This window comes from Ostrinia nubilalis, chromosome 17 (assembly GCF_963855985.1).
Source record: "Ostrinia nubilalis chromosome 17, ilOstNubi1.1, whole genome shotgun sequence".
Lineage (NCBI taxonomy): Eukaryota > Metazoa > Arthropoda > Insecta > Lepidoptera > Crambidae > Ostrinia > Ostrinia nubilalis.
This window is the reverse complement of record NC_087104.1, coordinates 1,575,641-1,596,194: the sequence shown is the minus strand read 5'-3', so window position 1 is coordinate 1,596,194 and position 20,554 is coordinate 1,575,641. Positions and strand designations below refer to the sequence as shown.

Sequence of the window (20,554 nt, the reverse complement as noted above, 5' to 3'; positions counted from 1 at the left end):
CTATACAGACATAATTTTTTTTTGAGAATTTCGATATCTCTTCTGTAGGAAAGTTGTTGCATTTGAGCAGAAGATTAATTCTTTTTGTTTAATCTATACTTAAAAAGACACCCTGTATATTTAGGTTCTATTTATTTAATACAGGAGTAAATAGTATCTGTAAATATTTATTATTTTATTTACTTAGGTACTAGATATATGTCTGATGCCTATGGCGCTTCATTAACTCTGACACTAGTGTTGTTCTTACATCCCACACGATAAAACAAGATTTATTTATTAAAATGATACCTCGAACTTCTCAGTAAATATAATACACGTGGCGTGGATGATAGATCGACTGATTCTTCGAAGGTCTGTTGATTTATTTAGGATTAATTCGGAAAGCAAACGAACATATTAACATAGATTGATTGGTATTGGTGAGATGAAAACAATGCCCAGATAGATTAGATTAGGTTACTCTAGGGACGGTAATTTGATATTTAAATTTTTTGTAAGAGATTCTTCCTTATTTGTAACAAACTTTTCTCAAAATTTGTTTTATCTGCCACTCAGAAAAAATAATGACATCCTTCATTTCAATCAAATGACGTCCACTTCTGGACAAAGGGCTCCCCCAAGCATTTCCACAATCCAGGCACCTCCTGCGACGTTCACCAGATCGTCCGTCCACCTAGTGAGGAGCCTTTGAACTGAATATTATTTGTCTATTATAAAACCGCTAAAATACCTACCTTAAAACTTAACTAATATTGGCCACACCAGCTTATCATAAATATTTAACATAATCCAAAAATTCATTTTCCTATCCAAACGAGAATGTTATATCAACCAAAATTAGTTCAACTTTCCACTTCCTCTTGTGAACATTGTTTACTATAATTATTTGTCACTTGAAAAAAAAACGACTACCATTCCTTCCAAGACCCCAACACTAGTCCCCTAATACGCTTAACGCCATGCATAACTTACGTATGACATCAAGTGGGTCAGACACTCCGCCATATTACGGCCGCCATATTGTTTTCAGCGTCGGATTACCCTGGAAAGGTTGAGCGTTTTCCTGTCTCATTTGACTTAAGGGATTGAGTGTCACTGTCATATGTGGTATTGAAACGTGCGAAGCAATAAAATCCAGGACAAAATAGGTGCTTGATACTGTCAATCATAGGTGATGGTGACAGACGTAAAGTTAAACGTCGTCAAATGGTTATAGATTTTTATCAGTAGGTATTCGATTTCCAGAACATACTTAACTTAAGAGTAGTTTTTGTTTGACAGGATTATGTAAGCTAGAATCAAGTTTATTTTTAAGGACATGTTAAGACGTCAGTCCAACTGAGCCATATCCTAAAGCCCTTATAAAATATTGGGTTACTTACCCATACAATGAAAACCTAAATAAGTACTGCACTTTAAATTCTCGGTAATCGGAGGATATAATTAATAGCATTAGGTCCACCTTTTGTACTATTTTATTGTGCAATGAAGTTTTATAATTAATAATTAATTAATAATATCTCAAATCAAAACTACTCCATTTTACTTTTGATTCTCTTCGGCAATACAGTGATCGGTTTAAGTGAAAAGAATAAAAATAAATATTTTATAGATAGCAAACTTTGCTTTATATTTTACCTACTTATTTACAAAGAGTAAATATTCAAGTTTACGTAAATAAAATACAATACAAAATTCAAAAGCCTCAGAATAAAACAAGCTATCCTCCACAACATTCGCGACATATTTTACTTTGTCATTCTACTTGCTCACTTGTAGCCATAAAAACACGCCATAAAACCACAAAAATGAATCCACTTATACATCCGAAAGTTTCTTAGAACTTTATGGTATTCGCAAATCACAATCGCTGTCTTGAATTTCCTCTCCATTCCGTGCCATAAACATCCAAGTTTAGTGCGGTGAGTAAATAGAATTTTCTTGCCTATGTACTTTCGGAGAAATTTGGAAAGTGCGTTTTATTCCGTCGACTTAGGGATGAACGTTAAATGTATAGTTTGTACACAATAGAGATTGAAACAGTGGGTTTTATGGAAGTAATAATAATGCCGCGCGTTTTGACTGTGGTGTATCGTTAGGGCATGTAGAGTTAGAAGAAGCTTGGCTCTACATGAGTTCTGATAACTTTTTCACAGTGCGAGCGAAACATCGTATACTGTATTTATTTCATAAAAAGTAAAATAAAATAAGTACCTACAGCATTTTGTCTTTAAAAAGTTGAAAAAAGTACAAATTGGGCATATTATTATTAGTCCTGTCATTTCTCCTTCGTTGGTGAAAATTATTTCCATCATACTGTGTAGGTATGTCACCGTAAAATCGTAAATTCCGTCAGGTTATTATCTAACGTAGTTAGATTACAAAACCTAACCGTTCGTTTACAATCTCACGCGTTAAATTATAAACTGACGGAGATCACAATTGACATCTATAAGAGTACTTCCTTTTATTACACTGTAGCGTCTATTTGAGCTTACTCGTAAACTTGTAGGCAGAACCGGGCCCGAACCTCGATGTCTACCGTGGCGAAATTATGCAAAACATATACTAATATTGGTTCGAGTTTGTGGATAATCTAAGGAACTTGAAGGTTGATCAGATCGCAAGATATTACGTTATAAGTACTTAAGACGGTCTTTAGGGTTTGAAATCCTTGAAAACTGTTTTATATTTATCTCTATTTTATTAAAGAAATACAGGGTGTTAGGAATTCGATGGCATTATTTTTAATGGTATTCAGACCATGCTTTTGAATTTAAAACTTGTGGCGTATCTTCTTCCCGTTTGAATAATATCACATTTTCTCATTTTAACTTAACCCTTTTTTGTAAGTTTCAATCTAAAAATAATACCTAATGGAAATGAAACTGATATTAAAGGTAATTTTTTGAGGAAAATCGAATATTTTTGTATTATAGATATGTACAAGTAAACCTGTAAATTAATATCAAAAATCATTTCACCACAGGGAACAATTTTCCTCTGAAATTACAATTCAGAAATTGGTAGTATTTTAATTGGAAGTTGAAAATTATTGCTCGGAAAACCTTCAATTATTAATAACGGTGAAACATCTTATTTAATCGAAAATCGCCCATTCCCAAGGGTTTCTGTGGTCTGTTGATTCTAGATAACACTTCAAACCTTTCATTTCACTCAGGGTAGGGTGACCATTTATTAATTCTCTATAAAAAGGGAGAAGTTCAGTGTTAAAGAATTACATCTCAAAACTTCGGAACATTTTCAACATTACTAGATGATGAAAAGGTTGCGGCGACCAACTAAGTACAATACAAGTTAATCTTCTATTATATCTATAAAAGCGAAAAGTCACTGACTGATTGACTCACTCACTCATCACAAAATCTCAGAAGCTACAAGTCTACTAGGAGTCTCAAATTTTGCATGCGGGTTCCTTATAGAACGTAGGTGCTTACTAAGAAGGGATTTTGCAAAATTCAACCCCTAAAGGGGTAAAACGGGATCCACGTGTACGAAGTCGTGGGCAGCTGCTAGTAATTTTATAAAGGGGAATTTTAAAACGAGCGACTAAAAAAAAACTTTGCGACTGATGATGGCATACTGTTTTCATACCTTGAGCGGTATGAATTTGAGTAAGCGAAAAATTAACCAAACTAACGACGAATATTGATCAATAATAAAATCCAGAACGAACTTACAAAATGTGGGTTTTGATTATTACATTTCAGACATAAAAATACTATCCGGGCGACTAAATTACTAAGTGAGCGACTAGAAATACAGAGAGGGCAACTTTAATATGAAGATACATTAGATTTTTCTAATTGAGGTTTTACTGAACGAACTACAAAAAAGTTAATTCTAAGCAAAGTTTTGTGAGCTGCTTTATTAATGATTATTGGTTACTGATATTATATTTGAGGTCTCATGTTTTTTATTTTGATACGCTTTATTAATGAAAACTACAGATTGTTACAGCGCGCGAATTCGAATGGGGGCGGGGCGACTGTCCCGAATTTTTAACAAAATATGTATGCAAACACGTTTTGGGTCTAGCAATTCGGCTCAAACTAACAACACCGCCACTGGAAGCAAAACTGATACGTATTGGACAAAAAAGAAAACGAGGCCGACCCGCTAAGTCCAAGCCAGCACTTATCATACAGTGACGATGAGTAGGTAGAGCTCCTCAATCCTCATAGGTACCAATCAATGAACCTTATTAATAAGATTACTTTTTTTTTGGGTTGACAGAAGCGACTTATTTTATTTTGTTTTGTTTTTGTTGATTCGATTTAAGAAAATACAAATTTATTTCATTTTTCGTAATACATTGTTTCATTTGATTACCTACCCTTAAATTTTAATGATTTATTTTTTTCGCTACCAGAATAGTGTTCCGTCAAATATTTATTTCATAAGATCATTTTTTATTTAAATGTGGGCTCATAATACGCTGCTCATAATAGTATTTTTCAAAGTAGTTTTTGCATTCGAAACACTTCATTAAAGTTAAAAATACCGCTCAGTATAAAAAAAGCATTTGCCAAATATTGAAAAAAATGCAGGACCTAACGTTGACACTCAATCAAATATTAGGTCGCTCAAATATTATGAAGCTTCTCATTTTGTATTTTAAGGAACTCAATTTTTTTTTGTAAGTTGCTGTTCTTTTGATTTTTCGTCACTCGCACTCAGTCGCTCACTTAGTAATTCTTTAGCCCACATTAATTATTTTTGACACTTACAACATAAATTTACAGTCGCTCGTTTAAATACTACCCTTTTATAAAATCTACGTTGGTTGCTTCAATGCTACAAAATATTAGAATATTTCCAGCACTGGACTGATTTTAACGTGTCGCATTGGCAAACACTGTAGTTTTTTCTACGAGTATACAACAATCGCTATCAAAACAGCAATATTAACATTTTGTAATACTCAGATTTAACCTACATTTTGACCCCAAAGAACTATGGTCCCCAAACCCTATTCGGGATTGCCGGTGACAAACAAACCCTACTTAAGGGCCTGTTGACCCTGATGTAACAAAATATTTCCAATGGCAGAATTATGGAGGGCCCTCCTAAGGGACGCGCTCTAAACTGCATTAACATTCGGATCGCTTAAGTACCTATAAGGATCGGGGAGGTTTAATAATGGTATATTATGAAAGTAATAAGTCAATATTTTTAGTAATTGGGCCTTTTGTATGAACCCACTGCACCACTGTTTCAGGAAGATAATATGGGTCATCAATAAATGCCTCGTTGGTTGATTTGGACTCAAAACTGTTGTTATAGCTTTTAAGTTTTCTTTGTGCGTACGCAAGTTTCTTATTTAAAAACAAATATGAAATAAAGTTGACCTATTTTATTTTATCTCTTCTTTCTGAAAGAAAAAGATAAACCTGTGTTTAGAGACCATCGTTACCGTTTAACCATGACCATGGAAATAAAATAAAAATAGCTTGCACAAATTTAAACGATTTAACCGATTTTATCGTTCTCAATATAGAGCAATCCTTGACCTAATTGTCACAATCAAATTACTGTTACGTATAAAATACAAATATTGCAATCTCACGTAATTCCATCGGTCAGCCAACCGTTGCTGTTGGGCACTTTTCCAAAAGACCGATCGTGCAGAAAAAGTACTGTCTCAATAAACACAAAATTTGTGATACAAGAAAAACAAGCAAATACCTTTACAAAATACAGGGTGATTTCACCAAATTGGAGTACTGGGAATGTATGTTTTGAGTTTAAAAACCGCTCTTTCTGTAGCATAGTTTGTAGTTTACATACAAATTGTTCGCTGAAACAAAATTTTAGGAATCTCGTAGTTTAATTTGACTGTGACGAGGTTGTTAAGGGGTACAAAATATTGTTTATTAAATTCCCCTTGGCCCACTGGTGTATTTTGTGACTTATCGAAGGCGTTTGACTGTGTTGATCATCAAACTCTGTTATTTAAGCTAGAACATTATGGCGTATCAGGCAAGGCCTTAAGCCTATTACACTCTTACCTCTCAGACAGATTACAAAAAGTAAATATTCACGGAACTAACTCTTCGGGCGCCCCCCTAAAAATGGGAGTGCCCCAAGGCTCAATACTGGGACCATTGCTCTTTCTGATTTATATAAATGATCTACCTTTTTATTCAAAGGACCTTTGTGAGATAGTATTATTTGCTGATGACACTTCTTTAATTTTTAAAACTGACAGGCGTCAGGAAATATTTGACGACGTGAATAATGCTCTTTCCAAAGTATTAGACTGGTTTACAACTAATAATTTGCTATTAAACGCAAAAAAAACTAAATGTTTAAAATTCACTATGCCTAATGTCAAACAAGTTAATACTAATATTACAGTAAATAATGAACGCATTGAACTGATAAACTCTACTGTCTTTCTAGGTATTACCCTAGACTGTAAATTACAATGGGGCCCCCATATTGCTGCCTTGGCGGGAAGACTTAGTTCAGCTGCCTTTGCGGTGAGAAAGATCAGAAACTTGACTGATGTTGAAACAGCAAGGCTTGTATATTTTAGTTATTTTCATAGTATTATGTCTTATGGTCTTTTACTGTGGGGCTCAGCAGCAGACATAGAATCAATTTTCATTTTACAGAAAAGAGCTGTTCGGGCAATATACGGTCTTAAACCACGTGACTCGCTTAGAGAAGTTTTTAAAGAAATCAATATATTGACTGTGGCTTCGCAATACATATTTGATAACATTATGTATGTCCGTAAACATATACATTTATTTACTAAGAAAAGTGACGTCCACTCATTTAACACGAGACATAAGAATAAACTTGCTGTTCCATCATTTAGGTTGCATAAGATAGGTAATTCATTCTTGGGGAAATGTATTACCATATTTAACAAAATACCACACAACCTTGTCGAATTGCCAATAAACAAATTTAAGATACATATAAAAAATACCCTTATGTCCAAAGGGTACTACAAGGTTCGAGACTATATTGATGACAAGGATGCGTGGTCAGTTCAGTCTGCACATATTTGATGTACTTAAATTTGACTATTCTTACCGTTAGATAATTCCTGGCAATAAGTGGTGACTGAGTTTGTTCCGGCGTTTCTTCTCAGCACTTGCCATATGTTTGTCTCGAAGCGCTGGTAGGGCCCAAAAGATAAGGAGACATGTAAAGTGCCCCATAAGGGCTACCTTTTCTTTTTTTATTATTTTCTATTGACGTTCATAAGTGCCACTTGTGGTCTAAACTGAATAAATATTTTTTGATTTTGATTTTTTTGATTTTGATTTTTGATTTTGACTGGTTTGAGAATTTGACTCAAAAGTTCAGATTTTGACTTACAATGAAAAATGTTTTTTTTAAGATAGTTATTGCAGACTTTCTCAACCCTTTTGTCAATCACGTGTATAACTCCTTAATTACACAATGTGATAAGAATTCAATGTACACACGACAGCACATCAGACTACCCATTTTTGTTGCTATTCGCTCTTATTACAACTGCACAAGAACCCGCAGTGGTTACCTTGACGTGCCGTCGTCTGTACTTCGAAGGGCACGTTAAGCTATACCAAACACTGATTGCGCTTCGTAAAACCTGACAATAGGGTCGTGACCCTGCTAGTTAATCCACACGTTAGAGGAACGAATACAAGTTATTCTTGGAGCATTTTTATAAAAATATCAAAGGAATATCAAAGGAAATTACCTTGAATCAAACCACTGAGGTAATGCCCTAACATTGAAGATAATCCTACTTTCAGGGACTAAGACGTTATTCCTTTGCTCCATGAACATAAGTAAAGGTTGGATATTCGGATCTAAAAATTGTATAGGGTTTACTATTTGTACATGTTTCTGAAATAATAAAAACCACGAAAATTTATCATTTCATGGTAGGTTGATGCATGGACTCTCCTATCGTGTAGGTAGTTTCAACCGAAGTCAAAAACAAACTGGTGGCCAATATAAGCAATTTTTTCGGCTCATAAATACCAATAGCTACACGCTCCTTAACTTTCGTTTGCTAAATCCACGAATCCGGGCACAGTACAATTACTTTCGGATTGTATCTGGAATCTTGCCATTCGATCAGATAATCAACATAATTATATTGCTTTGGACAATGTGATTGATTAGGCTTCCAATGTCTTATCAACTACAGCACCTTCAGCATTATTAACTTCGAGCTCCTCCTATCTTACTATTCTTAGTTCTTCTGACTATTTTCGTTGCGGGTCCAAAGACAGTTTAACTTTCCCCGGGACAAACTTGACCTTTACTGGTAGGGTTTTTGTTGATGATCAAGCTGTAGATCCTGGCTACACAGGAGTTGCAGTGGTGGGAGCCCCTTCCCAATCAGCACTATTACACTTCTTAGGAATTTACACCAGAACAATGGATTTATAGAATCCACTTTCAAACTGTTGTTAATCACAGATCATGAATAACCGCTATTTTTTCTACTCCAAAATTCAACTCACCCTGTATTTGTAGTACAATCCATTGTATTATAGAATACCACGTCCTTATCACAAGGAGAAAACAAAATTGAATAACGAGAATAGCATTTGTATAAATCATGAGATGTACGGTGTTTCCTATATTTGTGAGATACAACAAGGCAGCCGTGAAATTGTTTCGTGAATTTTAAGGGAAGATAAGTTCAGAAATCATATCTGAAACAAGATTTTTGATGCAAGAATCTACTTGGGCACTAAAGATATTCTTATTTAGAGGCGTCGTTTATAATTAAATTGGATAAAAGGAAAGAAGAATAAAGTTTCATAATTTTAAAATGACTTACCCATTCTAATAATACAAAGAACAAACTGAATTCGAAGTCAAACTTAGATTTTATAGCTTTCATTGATTCAAAAATTGATTTCATTTAATTCAACGAAATCTAAATAAAGCCTTATTAAATTACATTAATCACAGAGAAAGGGATTCAAACATTAAATCCTACTTAATTGTACCTTAAGTACTTGATGGCAAATATTACGTAAAGCAATGATTATGAAACAGAGATGTTTCCAGGGTAAAAATAGAAGAGTTTGAATTAGTCCGTCAGTTAACTTATTAAAAAATACTGGACACGTATTTTTCACTTTTTCAAACTAATGAAAATTGAAAGTGATCACGTGCGCCAAAGTTCAAGAGAAGAGGCCCGTGACTTCAAGGAGTGCTATAAAGTGTAGCACTTTGTGATGTCACGTGGAACTTTTACGCATCATAACTTCGTAATTACTTGTTTGATTGACAAATAAAAATATGCGTTTCCAATATTTTTGGATAATGTAATTTATTTATTTATTTATTTTAAGACTTTATTGCACACACAACAATGTTCAGTACAAAAAGGCGAGCTTAATGCCATAAGTCATTCTCTACCAGCTGACCTTGAGCAAAACAGAGTTATTGAGTAGGCGGTGCTAAAAAGCTACAAAAATGTACACAATATAATACATAAAATATTATAATATATATACATAAATACATACATGTAATTGACGGACCAAAAGTTTTTTTTTTAGGCAACTAGCCTTCTATACTAATATTTCTACAGATTTGCATAAAATTGTCAAATCAGACAAAACTGACAAGCACAAAGCTTTGCTGTCCACAAACTTAAAAAAAATGCAACACCATCGTTTTATAAGTTCTGGCTCAAAGTCTGCGCCTTGCGTTCATAATTTTATCAATAGTGCCCATTAAACTTAAGGACTGACACATAAAAGGAAGCAATTAAGCTTGTTTTGACGTCATAACCGCTGAAAAACCAACATTAAACTTTCACAAGTTCCTCAAAGGGATCCTTCAGAAAATTTTCTTGAAAAATAACATGAACCAACGATAAAACGCTTTATATTAAATTACTTGAAACTTGATATTTGGGCGTACCTGAGCGAAGGCTTCTAAGTAAACGTCTGCATACGAAAGTATGGGCTTATTAAAATATCATACGGGATCTAGAATACAGAGGAAATTCTTCGTGGAATGTTTATGTTTAACCGAAGTAAACAAAATATTCGTGTTCTTAGATATTTTACAAAACGACATCTACCTTCCTTCTTTATGACGGGAAAAATAATGCATTGAATTGTATACCATGTCCAGTTATGTAGGGATCTATACGTATCAGAAGAAAGCTTATTACCTATTCACTAAAATAACCCCAGTATTCTGTCGTAGGTACGCAGACGCTATAAGTGGGAGGAACTATGCGAATGGGACAAACTCCTTGACTACTTTACTAAATCTTAATTGAATGGTGAAAAAAGGTGTTCTCAAACACCCGATATTTTTATCAATGTATGTTGTATTGATTGAAAATGAATGCGTTAAAAAATGACCAATGCTAAATAGTTGATTCTGTGCTTAAAGGACAGTCGATATTAAGCTAAACAAGAAGCGCCGTAAGTAGCTGTAGTAAGTACGAGGTTGCAATGAAAAACTCTGATGAACTGACGACAGTACTACGCGACCCCTCGATGGTAGGATTAATAAGTAAACGCCTATTAAGTTCACGAATAGCTGTGTTGCGGTGACAGTTACTAGGCAATGAAGTCTTGTCGTTTGACTAGTAAAATAAGGCGTAGGCAAACCTAGGTAGAAATGTATTCCGTGTAGTGCTATGTAAGCGGCTTTATAATAATCATTTTTTGTATCTTACTAACATAGGCTAAGTGAAAATTGTTACTAACACGATTATGGACCCCGGTCTGACAATATTTTATTTCAATTCAATTCAATTCAATTCCAGCTTGTACTTATGTGGGACACGGTAAGTGTTTGCGGTGCTCACAGTGGTGAAGAAAAGTTCTAGTGTTGAACATGGACCACTACCAACCGTGCGATTTGGGGAGGCCTATGTTCAGCAGTGGACGTCCTATGGCTGAAATGATGAACATGGACCGGAAAATGTAGTGGAGGTAGATCTTCCACTCGGTGGACCAACGGTCTGGAGAAAGTTGAGGGAAGCACCTGAATGCGGGTAGCACAACATCGATTGTTGTGGAAATCCTTGGGTGCCTTCATCAGCAGTGGACGTCATTGAAATGGAATTTAAACAAACAAACGAGGTAGAGAAAGATCACATTAAAGGAACATTTGTTTGCCTTTTGTTTGCCTTTGAATACCTACACTGTTTTCCAACACGATATTAAATATCTTACCTACTTTAATATGATTTTTTTTAAAGTTAAATATTACTCTTGTAGGACCTTTAACATTCTAAAGTTATTACCTAATTAAAACTCGATCCTATAATATCTTCCATCGCAAAAACACGGGCATATCATTAAAAGTTTCAATATCCAGAATTTGAAGCAGACACCTTTTCACTTATTTCACTTAAGCAAAGAGGCGAACTTCTATATAAAGATAGTTAACTTTCAAAGGAACTTCCAACTTTGTTCATGTATAACCTGAAACGAGTCCAATAGTATTGGTCTAGACTAAGAGCTAGTGAACGATAGACCTACGTCATTTTATGAAAGCTGAAAGTTTGTAGGCATATGCTCCCAATATAGGTTAGAATGTTAGTGCATCATGAAGTTTGGATCATCGTGGCTTTTGCAGTTACCCTCAAAAGATTGTGCTGATTTTTATTTATAATATTTGAGCAATAATTAGAAGTAGTTTCCTCAATAGGCAGACAGTTTTGACAGTTCCAACTCCTTTCCATTCAATCTTTTGAGGGTAGCTGCCAAAGCCACGATGACCCAAACTTCATGATGTACCAACATTCTAACCTGTGGGAGCATACGCTGACAAACTTTCAGCTTTTATAAAATGACGTAGGTCTGGCGTTCACCAGCTCTAAGTCTAGTCCCTTTACATTGAGGCAGCTTTAAAAGTCCGAGGGGATGCAGCTTTTACTGAAAGTAATTGTTGGATGCAATACGAATCGAACCTACATAAGGACAGGACTGTTACGTTGTCATGACAAAATATTTTATTCATAAAGCAAGGGAAGTCCTTGTCAATTCCTTTTCTATTGATCCTTGTCGATTCGCACGGTTGCAATGGAATTTCTCGGCTTTTCTCTTCTATAATAGGAATGTTTTATACAAATAAACCTTGCGCTTGAATCATTCTATCTAATTAAGAAACCGCATCAAAATTAAGTAGTTTTAAAGATCTAAGCATAGGTACATAGGGACGGACAGTCAAGAACACGGCTTTGTTTTATAATAATAATAATATGTAGTGATAAGGAAGCTGTATGGGTTGTGATGATCAGGCCGAAAGTGGAAGCGAATTACACCCGGAATCCTCAACCACGGAGAAACTGGCTTTCCTACTTCCAAGTCAGAACAGAACAATACTGTTTTATATAACATTGTTGTTATGGCGACAGATTTAGGTAAGGTGGTGGTAGCTAACCAGATGAACTAAAAATTCTAGCCCTATAACCAAACCGGGCCTAAAATTTTACCCCCACTGAAAACCGAAAATGGGACCTCTAGATCACAGGTGGTCTTACCACTAGACCACCTGAATGCCAAAACGATCCTACTTATCCTATGGTGGCTTGTAAAATCTTGTGTAGCGCTTAAATCAATCAGTGGCTGAGGTGTTTTATGCCTACAGATTAATTATGCTCTGTCATGTCATATTGTGTCAATGTCACCCCTTCAATGCCGCTCCCATATACTTATCAGGCACTGAGTTAATCGCTAGATCTATAATAGCACCTAACAATACTTAAATATTACCGATATAATAAAGATTTGTTAACGTAACGTAATTTTGATTTAGCCGAGCCTTTTGATCGCTGAGTCAGCCCCTTTACGATAAAGTCTAAGCAAAGGCAAAAATGTAAGCAACCTGTTCTTATTATTTATAGTACAATAAGGGTGGAAATTTGCATGGCCTCCTTTCTAAAGAAACATTAACGAGGATATAAATCTATTAGCAATCTTGTTTGCGGAATTACCTTGACAAAGACGGTTAAACTGTTACTTAACATTGGATTAGGCGGTGCGCAGACGAAGATACGTGGGACACGCAACTTTGTGCTTATGTAACGCTCATTGGGGTGGAAAATAGAGTTAATATCGCTCACGCTTCGGATTGAAATTCGGATAGAACACCGAGCACGGTGAGTATTGATTAACATTGGTATGACGAAAATTTTACTCTAAATACGCCGATGCAGTAGTTTGCGTGCTAAGTGCCAGAAACATGATGTACAGATAATTTTTATTTATACTTTCCACGACTTTTCTTTTCTTTCCTCTTTTAGCTCATTTCAGCCAAATGACTGCTGGACAAAGGCCTCCTCCAAGGTTTTCCACAATGCACGGTCCTGCGCTGTCCGCATCCAGGCTCTTCCCGCGACCTTTACGAGATCGTCGGTCCACCTAGTAGGAGGCCTGCCCACGCTACGTCTTCCAGCCCGTGGTCGCCACTCGAGAACTTTTCTGCCCCAACGGCCATCGTCTCTACGAGCTATGTGCCCCGCCCACTGCCACTTGATTTAGCAATTCTGCGAGCTATGTCGGTCACTTTGGTTCACCTCTTTTAGCATTTTACCCCAAATTTTTTACTGCTAAGCCTAAAAAGCAGACTAGAATTAGACTAGCAAAGAATACTGCATGCCTATGATATTAAATTCCGCACTATGTATGTACTAATTTTGTTTATGTGAAGAAAAAAGTTATGTAATAAGAACCATTCAGAACTAAATGCAACAATATTATGACTAAAATAAACAATGAAACAATAAACAGGCACAAGACATAAAAACCTGAAAATCACAAAACAGTTTTTCTCACTCTTTTCGCCACAATATGCATGTCAGCGTACAGCCTTAGGTCGTTTAATGTATATTTTGCGTGGTTAACCTGTCACCAAGTCCTGATTGATAATGTCGTTGGCTGGTTCTGTATTTTAATCAACCCTATAACTCTTACTTACAGAGCCTTTGGAAGGAATTCGGCTAACGGAAAAACGCTTCTCAAACTTTTATTCCCATTGTTGTTTTTAAATTGAATAAAATGTAAGATACGTTTCTTAAGAACAACACGGAGTAGATACTTTAAATGAAAAAAATTTATTCCGATAAAAATTGAATAATAATATAGGCAAGAAAAGTTTCGAGTTTATAGGCAAGAAAGAAAACGCGAAGAAGATCGGCAAAACCTGGAGCGAGATCAAGCGAGAAGCTCAAGACCGAACGAGATGGAGGACTGTTGTGGACGCCCTCTGCCCCATCTAGGGGACATAGGACCATAAGTCAAGTAAGTCAAGAAAAGTTTCGAATTCAGCCTTTTGTAGGTTCGTATCGATAATGGAAGCTTCAAAGCGCGTCATTGATTGAAATATATTATCAACCGACTTCAAAAAAGGAGGAGGTTATCAATTCGACCCGTATGTTTTTTTTTTTTTCTATGTTTGTTACGCGATAACTCCGCCAATTATGAACCGATTTGAACAAATCTTTTTTCGGCGTATAGGTAATACCTCAAGGGTGGTCCCATTTAAATTTAATAATAGAAAAAACAACCCCCAAGGGTGGAAAATTGGGGATGAACTTTTTTATACGCAATATCTCCGCCGATTATAAATCAATTTGAACGATTATTTTTTTGTTGAATAGGTATTATCAAAAGGGTGGTTTCATGCGAATTTGAAGAAAATATTTCACCCCCAAGGGTGGAAAATTGGGGTTGAACTTTTTTATACGCAATATTTTTAATTTTTAGTTTTTTTTTTTGTGTTCACGCATTTGAAGTCGGTTTTATTTTTTTTAAAAGTTAATTATTTACATCATCCACAATAAAGAACTTAGGTATTTACTTACTTACTCATAAGCGTTTTTGAGTGTAGATTCATAATCTTATGGGTCTTAATGACTATTATACAACAATACATTATACATAATTATAATACGCATCTCTTCATATATTATTTTTAAAAAGAAAATTACGTCATTTATTTTTAGACTAGCTTACCGCCCGCGGGTCGCCCGCGTTGAATTTTGTCTGTCACAGAAAACCTTTATCGCGCGCGTCCCTGTTTCAAAAACCGGGTTTAGTTGTATAAGCAAGACAGACAAACAGACAGAGTTACTTTCGCATTTATAATATTAGTATAGAATTAGTATAGATTCAACTCAATTATGATCATGTTTACAAATCTGCGACTTCTCGCATAATACTTAGTACCCAACCTCTCAACTACCACTGGGTAAAATCGTCGTCTGTTTTCAGACTCGCAGTCCCACTGCTCTTATGTGTCGTCGCCTTCAACCACACAAACCTACTGAGCTTATACATGGTTGTCGCCATTACCCACAGTGAATTATCTGGCGCAAACACCATATTTTGGACCAGTTAGTATCTGTAACAATGGAAGTCTTAGCTAAGATAACACTCCGTTACTTCAGATGTGCGTCTGTTCCGGTGTACCATTGTTTACGATGTACCCAACTGGTACAAAGGGATTAATGTGTAACATTTGTAGCGTTGTTGTAGGGTCATGTCGCCTGTTTGCGTTCTTCACTCTATTCGTATTATACTACGCGTATTGAGCGTAATACAGCTTCAAGTAGCTACAAACTCTATAGCTCCAAGATAATCGTCATCAACTTTTCAGCTATAGGACATCCACTGCTGAACATAGGCCTTCTCCAGTGATTTCCATATCGCCCGGTTTGTAGCGACCTTTATGAGGTCGTCGATCCACCTTCTGCGTGACTCTAAGATCACTCTTTGAAAAACAGTAAAATACTTAGGAACGTCAACTGTATAATAAATACAGGCGCTGCGGGACCAAAAACGGATTATTCCCACCTCTTGTTCCCGCCGCTGCAACTCTTGTGTAGCTAGGATCTATAGCTTGCCCGCCAATAAAAACATAACCAGTGAACGTCAAGTTTACCGGGGAAAATTAAACTGTCAGGGCATTGGTCAGTTGTTTTAATGTGACGCGTCGTTTAGATACGAATAGGTTGGAGGACGCGAACAGGCGAGTTGACCCTATTTCCAGGCAAATCAGCAATTGTTACATTCACAGCCTGATAACTGGTGATATAATATCTCGCTTCCATTTGAAGATATTTTAGGCTTTGTGTTCGTCTCTTTTGATTGTTACCGCCCACATGTTCTATTGTATTTTATATCTGCTACAACAACGTTAAACATGAATATAGTAAAGTAAAACAGTTAATCACGAGCATATTACGGGCATTTACGGGACTATTCCCATATCTCGTTCCCACCGCTGCAACTCCTGTGTAGCCAGGATCTACAGCTTGACCGCCAAAAACCCCACGCTCAACCAGTGAATCACTAGTATAGTATAATAGCTGTGCTCGCGACTTCGTACGCGTGAAACCCCGTTTTCGCAACATTTTTCATTGTTGCTCTGCTCCTATTGATTGTAGCGTGATGTTGTATAGCCTATAGCCTTCCTCGATAAATGGGCTATCTAACACTGAAATATTTTTTCAAATCGGACCATTAGTTCCGGAAATTAGCGCGTTCAAGTAAACAACAAACAAACTCTTCAGCTTTATAATATGTATTAGTATAGATGTATAATTGACGTGTCTATTATACATATATTAATCAATTACACACCATATCGCCACACCCTAAGACCTTTCGCACGCTCCGTTAGCGCGGTGTAGCGTGATCAAACGATTTGACAGTCGTAACTGTGAGCCTGTGTGCGTTTGTGGCGTGGGGTGCGAAGCGAGAGCTGTCAAATGTTATCGCTCACATGCCCGTAAGATACGCAGAGGTTCTGACGTGTTGTGATAACAAGAAATGTGAAAGATTTTGCTTACAAAAAAGGAGTTATTTGTATGATTAATGTGAGTGATTAATCTCTTGTCTGGCACTGAGATTTTTATTACTTTTTTCTTATTTAGAATTAACATAATTTATCTATGGTCTTTAAATTATTATAGAGGGTGGAAACGATAAGTATTTTCACGCTATTGTTTCTAAACTATGCAAGATAAAATATCAAAATAGTGGTTACTGATCCTGAAAGTTCATGAATTACGATTCAGATATTGTATATTTATCAGAAATCTGCGATAAAAAATTATCTATTCAACTGTACATTAAACTCAGTGGTCGAACTAAGAAAGGCACCTTCAAGAACTTCAGCGAATTGTTGTTTAGGAATCCAATATGGCGGCTTAAGTATGGCAGAGGGTTACGACCCCGGCTGTCACTGTGCTGACGATTGGAGAAGAATATTAACAGTTCAAAGCCGAAGCCGAGGAATACTTATGGAAAACTAGCGGCCGCCCACGACTTCGTACGCGTAAACCCCGTTTTACCCCTTTAGGGGTGGAGTTTTGTACGTACGTTCTAAAAGGAAACCCCATGCAAAATTCGAGAGTCCTAGCACTTGTAGTTTCATAGATTTCTTGATGAGTGAGTGAGTCAGTCAGTGACCTTTCGCTTTTATAGATATAGAAAGATAGAACACATTGAAGAAACTTCCACTTTGTAGGATTTATAGAATAAGTAATAGGCGAAATATCGTAAAGCGGGCAACATCCGCCCACTTTGGGAATCGATAGGAAAAATAGACAATACAAAAAGGTCGGTCCAACCTTTTTCGTTTGTCTATTTTTCCTTTTCTGTTTAATGATCTTTGTTTGTTATTATTATTTTGGTAAGCTTCAGCATATAATATCAGCGCATTTCTTAGCATTAAATATGATTATTATGAACAAAAAATGTCTTTTATTTTCGATGCCGCGCTAGTATACGCCCAAATAAGATCCACTGTCCGCAACATACTATATTGCTTGACTTTGATGATCGCCACCAAAACGCTACTTAGCACAGGCACAAGCATAGCAAATCCTCTAGCTTCACAATTAAAATTATCTTTAATACATGCGTATTCCTAATGCTAAACTTCATATTAACTTTTAGGGATTCCAGAAAATGGCGCCCTACCTTTTTGTCAATTATCTTCCAAGAACTCAAAAGGCAATCAGGGGTGGAATTGTGTAAAGCAATCGCAATCATTTGACAGTTCATAACGTACGATAAAGTCAGTTAAACAAAGCGTTTGACAGAATAGTACGTTATGAACTGTCAAATGATAACGATTACTTTACACAGTTCACCATACATGTAGATAGAAAATGTATCAGTTAACGTAAAAAGTAAAAGGTTTCAAAACGTAATTATAAAGTTATTCCTCTATAATGAATATTACTGGCAACAAATTATTATCGTAGTAGAAAAATTCTTCAGTCTAGTCTAAGTATGGCGAAGTTTATCTTCAAAATAATTAGAACAAGTTTTTAGGAGTTCAGAATATAGACTTCAAAGTAAGTGAATTATATATTTTTTTAGTGGACGGCTGGTAATAGAGGTCAGTTTATTAGTGAGTCAATGAATTTATTATAAACTTCTCAAGAAAACGACTTCCAATCGACCTCAACCGTGGAACGACTTTAAGTAGGCATAAATCGTAATTACTTCTGTTTAATTCTATCCTATCTTTAATATAATATGTTTTCTTTTTTTTTATGCATGACAAGGCATGATAAGGCAGGTATTTGACCACAATCGCACCTGATGTTAAGTGGGATGCAGTCTAGGATGGTACATATACTATCCGTATTCATGCCATAGCATGAATATGTGAAGCATACTTCACATAAACTTTTAGGGATTCCAGAAGTTGGGCTTTTTATCTTTTTGCCTATCTATTTATGTCCCAGTGAATTATTTTTTCTATTTCATGTTTTTGTGTACACACTGATTCTTTATACATTACTAATAGATAATATCATATAAGACACGAGAAAAAGCTCTTTTCAAAAGCTATATTAAATAACACTTATAAACATTCTTAAAACGCTCTGATTTTGAGTTTCTCCAAAACAGATAATCTTTACCTTTTACCTACTATTAATCTAATTAGGAAAAGCTTTAATTGGTTGAAAATCAAGAATTTTCTTTCATTCTAAAATATCTATCTAACAAATCATGGAGTTTCGGGTAAAATCCATATTTATTACCCCAATATTAATGCAATCTGACACTTAGTAACTACGATATAATGCTTTAATGGGCAGTGGGCACTGCTGCTGTATCTCTAATCCATAGTTAATTGACTTTTTCCTACGGCATCGTCCACGTAGATGTCTATAAAAAGTAATCTTTCAAACTATACCTAGCATATTATGTGCTATTTCTATGTAAAAGCTCTAAGGCCTTGTTTTCACGGCCATCCAGTTTTGCGGGATACAGTAATATAGAATTATCATGTGAACACTCATAACATCTCATAAGTTGTCTGAAATTCGGATGGATCGTTTTTTGCGGCACACTGCAAACGGGATGTGAAAGTTAATATTAAAACATGCATCCCAAAAATAATTTAAACGTTTTAATTACTCACGCTATACTCTAAAATCAAAATAAAATGCGATTATCTGAAAGCTCGAATGCCAAATAATTTAAAAAGCTTTTCAATTTTAAATCAATTGAATAAAATAAACGCGCTAAATAAAAACGCTCCAATTCTAGCGCTTAGACGTTTTAAAATATCTCTAAAGTCCCAATAACATTTTATTGAGCCGATTGAATCGTTCGCAAATTACGTTCTTATTGCCCGTCGCGGAATCCAGACGAGCTTTCGAACATTTGAAGCCGTAAAAGTTGTGTTTCATTTTTGGAATTGCTGCACGCATCTTACTTAAATGAATGAGGGTAAATAATAATCTAAAAATTCCTGAAAAAACATCACACTCCAAAGCTGTAATCAAGAAATTAACATTAAATTCCCATTAAATCGTCCACCTAATTGTTGACAGTAAACGTTTTCACCTCGACTACTAACTTAATTATTCATCAGCCGTTTAGCTTATGATTACACTGAAATGCAATCAATTGAAAGAATTTAAAAATTGTGTTACCTCAAATCACTTACATAGCAACAATCCTTGGCACAACACAGCACAGATCACACACTAGCACAGCACAAGCACAGTTTTCGAATCGATGTGTGGGATTTCGGAGCACGCAAGCGTGTGCGAGCGTGTCAACGGACGGAGCGAAACTGCGGCGAAAACCGCTGTGGCGCTAGCATCGTCCGGACGGCGCAGCCCCGCACGTTTCTCCATCGAAATAAAACACTAAAAACCTAATAACAGTTAACTTCATTGATAAATTGAGATGGATTAACCGATAATTGGGGACTGTAGGTATCTCTGTTTGTTCTGTGCTATCTAAAAGTCGATACTGTGATTTTGAATGGAGGGATTCGCGTATTGCGAACCAATAGCTGTCAATAGGTATAGGTTTTTCCAGTCAAAATGATTCCAGTCGTATTCAGCTGGCATGTTTTTTTATGTAAGTTATTCTGAAATCTCTAAATTATTGGATTAGTATTCTACACATAGCTTTAAAACTACTAGTCACTTATAATATTCATTGGATTGACACCTACGCACATTAAACTTAATTTCTTTACAAAAACACTTTATTTATTACACTGAAAACCCAATAAATTTTCAATTACAATAGGTAACCTAAAA

The 20,554-nt window shown here is 35.7% G+C and overlaps 1 protein-coding gene across 1 annotated transcript in view; it reads right to left on the bottom strand.

The window, feature by feature from the left end:
* LOC135079827 (zwei Ig domain protein zig-8-like) overlaps window positions 1–20,060 on the bottom strand; it is a 226,804-nt gene extending 206,744 nt beyond the window's left edge. Inside the window, exon 1 of the mRNA XM_063974442.1 lies at window positions 19,948–20,060. The gene's annotated coding sequence lies outside the window, so the exon portion shown is untranslated. The remainder of the gene's footprint in view (window positions 1–19,947) is intronic.
* Window positions 20,061–20,554: the final 494 nt, after the last annotated feature.